The 12,138-nt window shown below is 37.5% G+C and overlaps 1 long non-coding RNA gene across 2 annotated transcripts in view; it reads left to right on the top strand.

The window, feature by feature from the left end:
• The window catches only part of LOC114487408 (uncharacterized), a 129,161-nt gene that overhangs the window by 58,158 nt on the left and 58,865 nt on the right, over positions 1-12,138 (top strand). The window contains exon 3 of one of the 2 annotated variants that reach the window (XR_003682476.1): positions 3,164-3,332. The exons of the other annotated variant lie outside the window; for it this stretch is intronic. This is a non-coding gene — a long non-coding RNA (uncharacterized lncRNA). Of the gene's footprint in view, positions 1-3,163; positions 3,333-12,138 lie in introns of those variants that run through there. 2 annotated transcript variants of the gene reach the window in all.

Consider the following 12,138-nt stretch of genomic DNA (forward strand, 5'->3'; position numbering starts at 1 on the left):
TGCAGGTAGGGCAGATCATGTTTAAGACTTTATATGAGGGCCTTTAACATTATATCGGGGTATCTGTATCCCATTTCCAAACTACATATAAGTATCTAGTGGTTACCAGTGGGGAGAGAGAAAGGGGGAGGGGTCATAGGAGGTTAGGAGGTACAAATTATTATGTATAAAATGTATAAAATATAAGCTACAAGGATATATTGTACAAGACAGGGAATATAGCCAATATTTGATAACAACTATAAATGGAGTATAACTTTTAAAAATTGTGAATCACTATATTGTACACCTGTAACATATAATATTGTACATCAATTATACTTCAATAAAAAAGTAAAGAAATTGGGGGGGGGACAGGGAGTTAGTTAATGATACTGTGGTTGTTTATGGGGTGGGAAGCCTTACACTTAAATTAGTAGCAGTGTGGTCCAGTGGCAAAAGCACTAGATGGAATAGAGAAATTCTAGGTGGAATCCAACCTCAAATCACTGACGGCATAACCGTAGTCTGAAACCTATTTGTCCATTTCTTTATCTGTGCAACAATACTACTCCTACTGGCCCATGTCATAGATTTTACCATTGTTGTTCAGAAAAAATGAAGTAATAAATTGGTTTTAAATGTTAAAAAAAAAAAAACTACAGAATATCAAGACTGAAATATTAAGGATAGTTTAAAAAATAGAGATGTATTTCGACTAGAATCAATTCCTTTTCTCAACAATTCTAGGTTCCTTTTGGGTATAAATGAACGTCTTATGTTTTATTTTTCTTTATGTTTCAAGAAAGGAAAATTATTTGCATCTCTTTTAAAATTATCACTCATCTTGAAGGAGAAGAAAATATCTCACTACTGTCTTTGAAAACATTAAACATACAGTGAAATATTTTTATCTTGAGAGGTTAATACCGTCTGGGTGTTTGGGGTCATGTGTTTGTGAGTATGAGGAATCCTAGCCTGGTTTCTAATTTACTACAGACTCAGACATACATGTGTTGACCTGTGTGCCAGAGCTCAACAGACCAGTGTTTAAGAGAGAGCACAGGAAGTGACACAGAGAAACAAAGCTGGGACACCTGTCTGGGTCTCTGTTGACCCATCATGCTTAACTAATTTTTCCGTGATCTCTGACCCAGATTTCCACCATTCCACAGGGATTTATATCTTTCATCCAACAAATCCTACACCTGCATTCAATTAATGAAAGAAAACTCAACTTTGTTATCTGATGAACTGAGCAACGAGAGCCATTAAGACAATTGTTTTATTATTGTATTGACAAATTATCCTATTAACAACTGGCTACCACAAAAATCAATTAAAATCTTGGCTGAGGAGTTTGAACATAGTTGGATACGTAGAAGTGGGAATTAAATAGTGAGTTGATAGTTTTTTAAAATATAGTTCATAAATGAGCAGCGACCAGATGAAAACCAGAACTTTGTATTGAAAATAAGAATACTAAATTATAACAGGGCATATGGAGCTGTTCAGTATTTAGTTTCATTTTATTTCATGCTGATGTACTTCTCAGTACTTGCATGAATATCAATGCTTTATTTCCTCCAGTATATATTTCTAAATATTTCATTTCTTGTGATTCCTTACTATTATATTTGATAAACTGCTTTGTAAAATATTAAATATGTGTACTGAAAAAATTTGGATCTTTGAAGCTTTGGCCATAAAAATAGGATTCATTCACTTGCTTACTTACTACAGTAATTGCTTATGCATTTAGAATATTGAGATAGAATCCATGGTCGAGGAGATTTAAGACTGCCTAGTATTTTGACTTTAGGAATTGAAAAGAACTATTGTTTCTTGGTAGAACGAAAGTTTTACTTCTTTTTATCTAGTGATAGAGAAAACCTGACGATCTCTTGGCATTTACTTCTGGCATCTGAGTACTCCTCTTAAACTATATACTTTAAGCAAAAGTAAAATTAGATATGCTTTTATAACGACAAGGTTATGCTTAAAATGTTCAAGAGTCATTTATTGAACCATAAAGTATACTTTCGGAAAGAATAATCAGAAAAACCACCCTTGATAGAGGGACAATGAAATCTCCGAGGCAACACTACATTTCTTCCAAAGTATATAACCTTTAATGGAAGTGAAGCTATGTAAAAACCTGGTAAGTGTTGCTTTGTGGGGTGGAGGACTTAATTTCACCTAGTCATTAATGTATGACACTTGAAAGTCACTTAGAAAATGTATAACTTTAAAATGTAAAAGAGAAGAAAGAATAATTTTACCACTGAACATGTGCCAAATGGTTCATAAAGTTGTCTTTTCCTATAAATAGGGTTGCTGGTGGCAGAAGGCATGCATTTGTCTAAATGATACCTGATCTCTGTCATTCATGTAGGTGATTGATTTTTTTCTCTTGAAAGCTGCCATCAGTCAGTACTGAAGAGGGAATATTGATAGTCAAGTGAAAGACAATTCCAAAAAAAAAGGAAAGAAAAAAAGAGGAAGTTAGAACAATTGTACCCCATTCAATCCTTGAAAAACTCTGTTTCACCCTTAGGAGTACAAAAGACAGTAACTTGAATAAAAAAGTAACAATAAAAAGCAGAGAATAAAAAGATGCCCAGAAACAATAAAGCTGATGTGAAACTCATATCCATATTATGGATTAAGAACCTAAAATAACCACAGTAAAAATCGACTGTTAACATAGAGTTCATGCAATGAATGCTTTCTAATAACATCTATAGTGCTTCTATATATTCTCATTTTTTGTTCTGTTTTTTCTAATATATATAACATTATATTATTTACAAGTGTACAACATAATGATTTAATATATGTATATATTGTGAAATGATCACCACAATAATTCTAGTGAACATTCATAACGGCACATATTCTGGTTCTTTTAATAATTTGTTCACTTTCTTATGTTTCAGATGTCCCTTAAATGATACAGTAGATATTAGGTTTCCAAATGAGTTTATAGGATGATGAGCAATATAGGATAGGCATCTTATTGTAATCCTTCTTGGAATCTATTCTAACCCTTGCCCTTTAACTGGATTGGGTAGTTTACTGACTGATGTGTAAGGATCACATGGGCTGTCTTTGATAGATTTGTTTCTCTTCATGACTTTCCTCTCTACTTCAACAAACATCTAAATGCTACCTCTTTTTAAAGTCTAGCTTGTACTCCATTTCTACCGTGAACGCATTCCTCTGTGCTCCTGTGAGAGATTGGCTATCACTTCTCACTACTCTAGCAGCTGAATCTATGCAACTCTTCTGAAGTTCACTTAACTGTGCCACCCAGGAAAGACTGAGAAATGCATCAACAAAAAGAACACAAGAACCGCAGGAAGGTGCTGTAATGGTTGTCCCTTGCAGGCTGAGAATAAAGTTGGGAGATGTTGCCATTGAAATGGATTCCTTCATCTCGGTGGGAATATATGATTCTGGAGAGACCAAGGCTGAGTGGCTAGGCTGAACCCAAGTTTTAAGACTGGAGGATCTGTAACATTGAGTTTTTTCAACTAGGCAAAAGATATCTCAAAAAAAAAAAAAAATCCAGGGAATATATGTGGGAATGGATACTAAGGGTGTCAGACCATGGTGGAGGGAACATAAAGCTGGGTCAGGATGATTTTATTAATATGGACTCACTGAGCAGAGATTCTGGATTTTAATTTTGCAGTTTGAGGGGTTAGAAAGTGCTCTAATTGTTTGGTTGGTTGGTTGGCTAAAATGTGCACCAGCAGATAGCCTGCACTAAATGAAGTTGAAATGCCAGAGCTGCCTTTATACTGTAGAGTATGGAATCCAAAGGCTTATGGAAGCTGGAACGTTAGGGTGGATTCAGCCACTCACCCTGGGAGGTCAGAAGATCCACCTTTCATCATGAGTGGGGGAAATATTTTTGAGAGCCAGTCCCACCATCCTTAAAAAAGCTCTGTGATCACACTTCTCTATAGGTCAAAAACAAACTGCTGCCAGTAGGATGTTAGCTGTGAGTTTAATGCTCATATTTTAACTAAACAGAGTTGCTATTTATAACCTAATCTTTTCCCTTCTATTCCATGTTTTCTGTGCCCTCTGCCAGCATCTCAGCTGTTAAGAGAGTTTTACATCACAGAGTTAATCAAGCCTATATTCCAAATAGGTCTGAGTTCTTCATGATTCTGATTTTACTAGAATTAACTTTACCCAGTTAGCAACTTACCTAAATCCACAGTGGGTCTTTATCAGAGGGATGGGATACATAGCAGTATCAGTGACCCCCATTTGATACAATCTCTCTCTTATTTTTCAGTGAAACAATTTTCTTGCTCATAACTAATGTGTGTGGCAGTCACCATGGTAGGTAGTGACTAAGTCCTTCAGTAATTCTCGAGTGTCAGCAAAAGGAGACTCTTCTTGCCTCTTCAGCTTCTGGTGGCGCCAGGCTTTCAGCTACATGACACCAATCTCTGTCTCTGTTTTCACATCACCTTCTCCTCTGTGTGTCTGTGTCTTCTCTGTCTCTTTTAAGGGCACTTGGCATAAGATTTAAACTCCATTTAGGTAATCTGGATGATTTCACCTCAAGATCCTTAAGTACACGTGCAAAGACCCTTTTTCCAAACAACTTTATGTTCACAGGTTCAGGGGGCTAAAACATGGGCCCGTCTTTTGGGGGGCCACCATTCAACCAAGTACATTGATCCATTTTTTTGGACTGATAGTTCATTCCATGTTGCTGCTGAGTAGTATTCCACTGAATGGATGTACCACTATCTGTTTATCCATTTGTCTTTTAATGGACATTTGGATTGTTTCCAGTTTAAGGCTATTGGGAAAAAGCTGCTCTGAACATTTGTGTACAAATCTTTGTGTGGACACGTGTTCTCATTTCTCTTGTGTAAATGCCTAGGAGAAGGAACCCTCCGTAAATCTCCTGAGCTCCCTCTCTCTGGAATTCTTTCCTGTCTGTAGTTGGCCCCGCACGTTCTAGCTACCTGGGTCTACCTGTAATCTGCTCTGTGTCGTTTCAGCTCTTGGGGAGTGCTAGGTTCTGCCTGAGTACCCTACCTGTGCACCACACACTGGAGATTCCCTCCACGCAGACTGTGGGTCACCACAGGGCTCCGTAGTTGTTTCTCTGGTCTCCGGAATCGCTATGTTATTCTGCTGAGTTGTCCAATGGCTGAATTCTGTGGTTTAAATATTTCTTCCTGATGTTAGTAATCTAAAACAAGAGCAGAAACTGTTACCTGCTACTCCCGCATGGCTGGGGAAAAGGCTCTACTCTTACAATGTAGTTCATTCTTTTGATTTAGAAAGTTGTTTTCCTTGATGGAAAAGGGTGCAAAATTAGACTTGATCTTTTATGTCAACCTTTTTTGTTCTCTAACCATCCTGCCATACCCTTTACAGATAGCTTTTTCCTTCCTTAGCTGACCTTGCTGCAAATCTAATATTGCTACTATCATGGTTGGAAAAGCTCAGTTCATTCTAGGTTTTTCCTTCCTGACACAGTTTTTACAGGTTTCTACGCCCCGTGTTGTGTGTGAGTGTGTGTTTGTGTGTGCTTACATGCATTTGTATGTGCATGCATGTGTATGTGTATTGTTTGTATTGCAGGTTTTAAAGGGAAATATTTATGCTTCGTGGGGCATCTCTTCACTGAATTTTCTTTGTAGAATTGTTACTAATCTTCTCACTAAATATGAAGCACAGAGCAAGATTTCCTTTCAAACAAAACAGCATGCTCACTGTATTACAGCTCATTATTTGGTCTGATTATATACATTAGCAAATTTCCTGGGAACAATACCCAAGCCCTCACTAAAATTGGCTGTTATTGTTTCCGAAGATAATTTCTAATGTAATATCTTTGGAATATTCTTGTGAGACTTTAAAAATGAACATTCTCTTGGGAAATTTAAAATCAATTCATATTTTCCATATCCCATACAGTAGTAGTATAAATAAGATCGCTTGTGTGTACTTACGGAATCTGAAAGAAAAAAGTACAAAATTACGTTTTTGAGCTATGATAAATTATTGATTAAACTATGGGTATGTGTCTGCATGTTTGAATGAACACATATGTGTGAGTAAATTCATACACACTCATGTATATATATGAGTTGGTAGATATTCACAGAGTTAAATGGTATATGACAAATAATTATAAATGCTTAAAACAAACACCTTATAAAATTTAAGATGGCAACTATATAAAATACATTATCAATGTAGGCAAGTATAATATACATACAGTTAATCTAAATAATTATGTATTAGAGCACTAAGTATGAAGACTATAGTTCTTTGATACTCTGCAAATTTCCCCACTGATAATATGCTTCATGAAATAGTTGGAAGAAGAGAGTTAACCAAAAGGAACTCTTCCAAAAATGTCTACTTAGAGCTAGTTTACTGTTTTATTTTTTTAAATTAATGCTCAGAAAGTCTTACATGCATACGTATAAAACTACTTAAATGGTGTAGTAAATATGACTCATTTTGATCAAATGAAAATATCACAAGTGACTACCAAATTGGGACCTAACTTTTTATTACCATTCTCTGGATGATTCTATATGCCATTCATCAGAAATCTTTGCAAGAGAGCACTTGCAGATTAGAATTTGCTTAATTGTCTTACATTTTGGAAATATTTCAATTGTAAATTTACTGAGTTTTAGTATATCCCTTCCTTAAGTTTTAGATTTTTTTTTCCTCCCACTAATACAATGTATAATATTTACTGCAGATTTCCAATTTTCAGATACTTTTTTACAGAAGTAATTTATTGCTTTCTTTAACCATCTCATTGCTGGTTGGTGAATGAAATTCTTATTTTTATGTTTTGTACTTCAGACTCAATCCATATCACCTGTTATATAAAATGGTACACCCATCTGTTGAATGTTGTGTAACTCTGTACGTGGACATGGGAAACGAATTTCAACTCCCACACATCAGATGCCTACGCAGAGGTAGATCTGACATTGTTGTCAGGAAATAACAAGGATGAAACAGCTGGCTGGCCTTCTAAGTGGTAAATGACACCCCCTTCCGTGGCTCAGGTTGTCTGAAGCATGAAGAGTGATGTGCTATCAGTGTGAGAATGGCACATCACAAACTCCATGAAGGACCCATACCTGCTTTGCAAATCATTGCCAGGCTTCTCCTCCTGTACTCATTGCTCTAGCCATAGACAAATACTTCAAGTTTCTGGAACATTCCATATGTTTATCCTTCTGCTGAGAAAGCTCTCCCACACCCCGAGCCCTTCTCATTTCACTTCACTTGGCTTGCTCACCGCAGGTGAAAGCAGTTCCCTAACAGAGCATTTTGCAGAGGATTAATTCATTCTGGCTTTTCCTGGCTATGTTCCCAATTTTTAGCGTAGAAACACGGTCCGCGCTCAGCCTGTGAGAGAATGAGGCCAGCAGCTGGAATATTTGTCTCTCTTGACCTTCATCTAGATCTTTAGAGAATTGCCATCTCCAGGCCTGGCAGCTTTTTCAGTCCCCCGTCAAGAGAGAACAGACAGAAATGATGAAAAAATATGTTTCTGTAACAAGTAGTATGCTATAATCTAGAATCGGAGTGACCTCATTTCTAATGTTTGGAAAGTTTGTTTTGTTTTTTTTTTAAATCATTGAGCTAACTATTTCCACTTCAAATGAAAGCTCAAATTCCCAGTTGAAAGTCTCCATGGAATTTTACATCATTATTCCTACCTGATATGTAAGGACTAAGTAATCATCTGTACAATCATCAGGCATATGCATCTGTGTCTCTCTGTTCACGGCGCCATGCAGGGCTTGGAAAAGAGCAAATTACACAAATGCAATCCTACCCAGCAGTTTTCAGCCAGTTCTAACAAATGGAGGAGGGACTACATCCTGGCACGGCTCACTCATCTCACCCTTCACCGTGCAAACTCCAAAATGGGGACGTGCTGTCCTTAGGAGCGCTTCCAGTTTTTGTACTCTTTGACCAGAATCGTGGTTGATGATGGCTCTTCCCTTTCCTTTGTGTTTTTAATTAGTTCTCCTTTAAAGCATGACTCCCCGCCTCAGTCCACCGCAGGAGACCTAGTCCTCACAGGCTGGTGAGCACCTATAGGTTGGCTTCTCTCCCATCAGCCGAGCTGGGTGGTCCTTTCCTCCCACCTTGCCTGGGACTGGCCAGGGCCTGGGGCCCAGGGCTCAGTCTCCCTCTGAGAGGTGTCCTCCCAGCTGGGAAAAGTGCAGGGTGTGGAAGGGGGCGAGAGCGTGACCTGCAGAATGGAATTTCTCTAGGCTGATGTAAAAGGTGAAAACAAGAACACGGAAAATCCCCCTGGAGGAGGGGGCAGAAGCAACTTCCTAGTGAGGACCCATGTGATTCCTAAGCTGCTCTGTTTATGCCTGACTTTTCCCTTGGTGATCACAGCCCTCAGGTAGATAGTGTGTGCACTGGGGCACTAATCTGAAATGTTAGTTTTCATTAATTTTGTTCTCCCTGACAGTCCCCTTAATTTCTCATCCACTCAGGCTCATGTGTGCTTCACTGAGGTCGTGGGCCCCCTTGATCCGCAAAGGGCTGGCAGGATGAAAAAGTGGCGACAGTTCCAGACTTTCTAGCTTTGGTTTCTCAAAATCTGTGCGTGGTGAAGCGGCCTATTTTTGCCGTTGCTTTTTTTGTTTTTCTAGAAAATCTGAATAGATTATAGAAGGAGCCTCACCAAATTCCTATCATTCCCTAAGAAGACAGTCCTTCAGTTCCAAGGCTTTGTGCTTTCTGATAACTGACCCCCCCACCCCTACTCTGCACTTGGTTACTTCTAGCCCATGCCCTCTGTCCTCAGAAGCCACCACCTCCAGGAAGCCGTTCAAAGTCCCCCTGCTCTGGATTAGGTACCTCTTCTGTGAGAGGTGGCAACACCTAGTGATTTGCCCATTAGGGTTCTTTTTTTTTTTTTTTTGCAGTACGCAGGCCTCTCACCGCTGTGGCCTCTCCCGTTGCGGAGCACAGGCTCCGGACGTGCAGGCTCAGCGGCCATGGCTCACGGGCCCGGCCGCTCCGCGGGACGCGGGATCTTCCCGGACCGGGGCACGAACCCGCGTCCCCTGCATCGGCAGGCGGACTCGCAACCACTGCGCCACCAGGGAAGCCCTGGGGTTCTTAGTGAACTTCCTGATGACTTCCTGTTTGATTGTCGGCCTCCCCAGGAGGTCTTCAGTTGCTTGGCCATGTTATTTGCTTTTATCATTGTGTTTCTTGCCATCAACAAAACATATTCATGTTCAATATGTATTTGATGAATTAAAACACACAATATGCATTTGATAAATAGTCTACTTCATCTTCCTCCGTTTTTATTTAGTACTAAAGATGGGGGAATGAAAGTTTCTTTCCACTGATGTTTTTACAAAAAAATGATAAAGTCTATTCAAGTGAAAAGCACGTTATGAAACATAATTAGGCCCAAAATGTTCACATCAAATGACTGAAGTAGATGGTTCATCTCCTGATGATTCAGAAAAAGTACCTTAGAAAGTTAGATGAGAAAACAAAGGACAGAAACACATGAAACAAATGAAAATGTAAATTTTTCAGTCTCATGATGTTTGTGTGTAAGATAAAGCTACACACACACAAACATACACACTGAAAAGAAAGCTTTCCCTTTTCTCAAATAAATTTCAGCCTCATTTGCTATAAATCCAACATGCAGGGGTGTCTACTGGAGAAAGAAACAATTTCTGATTAGGTTAAGTCAGAGGATTTCAATATAATAATTATAAATAATGTTGCTAATAAACATCTTAACATTATCTTCACAGATAAACAGAAGAGAATAAACATAAAATATGAATAACACTGCATTAAAAAGACTACAAGACAAAGTATAATTCTTAAATTTGAAGAGTTGATATTCATATGTTTGTCAAAATTTTTATGAAATAACTATAGCTAATGAATTATTCAATAAAAATGAAAAGTATGAGTTTCTAAGGATCTATAATTTAAAAATAAAGGAGGTTGGCTTCATAAGACTTAATTATTTCATTAAATATTTAAAGCAAAGTATATCCTAAATTGCATTTGGATTTTAAATATTTCTATTTTAAGAAGTTCATAATAATTTTGTACAAAAAAAATATTTTGTATGCGATAGGTATTTTTTATTTTTCTCATTTGAGATAAATTAACAAATTCTGTAGGCTTCATTAAATTTATCTTTATTTAAAGAGCAACATAATTAATATGATAGAGATACAATAAATATGTTTGTAGAAAATTAATTTGTTTTACATATTCATTTATATAATGGTTGTATATAATCGTTAAATACTATCAATATTTTTTATAAGGCATTTGTCCACATTTACTAGTAATTTGTTTAGCATAATTTAATAATGATACATGGACATATTTGCCCAAACTCAAATTTTCTGCGTTGCTATGTAGTAAGCACACAGCTTAGTGATGACTATCGCTATAATTTTTGAATAGGAGGCTAGTGAAATAATATGCAGCTATAAAACATAATGCTCTATTTGCTTCTGTTGTATGTGAGACCTTTTCCTCAGTTATGTCTCAAGGCAAAGTTAACACCATAATGATTTTTAAAGTGATTTTTCACATTAACTTTAAGATTCAATAAAACGCTCTCACCCCTACACAAACACAAGTATAAAAAAATAAAAGGAAAGAAAATCTCTTCAGTCAGGAAAAGAATTACTGTATTAGATATAAAAATATATAATACCTAGTTTCTTTTAATTTTATCTTTTTAAAGTACGTTGGAAACCATATCATATTCAAGGATAAAAATTAGAAAGGACAAGAAGCAGTTTAATTGAACAACATTTATTATTAAAGACAGGTACATTTTAAAATGTGAGAGGTAGGATTGGTAAAAGTAAAGGAGCATGGTCCAAGAACATCCCAGGAAACAATTTTCTAGAGATCTTCCAGTTTATTCCTAAAATACTATCCAGATAACTCTATGCTTAGTCCTTTATTTTTTTTTAAAGGCACTTAATTAAGGCGAGCGTATTCTGTATTGCATACATAATGTGCAACATTCTTTTTTTTTTTTTTTTTTTGGTCTGTGCCCGTCGGCATGTGGGAATCTTAGATCCCGGACCAGGGATTGAACCTGTGCTCCCTGTATCGGAAGCCTGGAGTCTTAGCCACTGGACTGCCAGGGAAGTCCCATGTGCAACTTTCATTAAGAACATATATTTCATCTTTGAAAAATGGCATTAGTGCATAGCTTTCCTTTATCTAATAAGAACAACTCAGTATCCACGATGGGACTGATTCTTTGAACAACTTTGATATCGATTCCTCTAACTTACTTCAAGTTCTAATATATCATTCTTCAAGAAACCACACAGTCAGACACAATATTCTCATAATCGTGTGCCCGGTATTCAATTCCGTATTGTTAAGATCACACCCAAAGATTGCAACACTCTCCCTCTGTGTACATCCGAGGACTAATTTGTTGATACCATGCCCACAATGCGGTCCAACAAGCGTCATCAGAGTTCTCCGTCCTTGCATGGTCTATACCAGACACCTGGTGACATGACATGATTTAGTGATGGCTGATGTATAGGGTCATGATTGCGATCCCCGAAGGAAGCATTTTTGAAAACCTAAGCTTGATTCCTTCCCCATAATAGCACTCCTGGCCGTCTGGGTTCTCATGAATTTGGATCAGACGTGGTGTGCGACAAAGGCAATGCCACGATGATGTAATGGCTTGTGTGATTTCAGGCCTCATGTGCAGAGGGGATACCAGCCATCTTTACGCCAAGGAAGCTCTAAAACCTGTGATATTTCTGCCTGTCAGCACTCCCCATCTTCTGGCCCTTCTAGCCGATCAGTAACCCACTGGGTAAAAACTCCCCAGCCTGTATTCTCCTCGCATGACCAAGTTAATTTCCAAACACTAGTGGTGGTGCATCTTTCTCATTTTTAATTATTCTTCTACTCATTTGTCCTGGTCTGTGTGTTTCTTAATTTAAATATTATAAAAGTATTTAATCAAATAGGGCACTATTATTTGTTTTGGTGTAATCATGCCATTGTACTCTCCAAGCAGTTTTGGACATGCAACATATATTGTTCGGTGTCGTATTAGAAAATGTTTCTAAAATA

The sequence above is a fragment of the Physeter macrocephalus genome, chromosome 12 (genome assembly GCF_002837175.3).
Source record: "Physeter macrocephalus isolate SW-GA chromosome 12, ASM283717v5, whole genome shotgun sequence".
Classification (NCBI taxonomy): Eukaryota; Metazoa; Chordata; class Mammalia; order Artiodactyla; family Physeteridae; genus Physeter; species Physeter macrocephalus.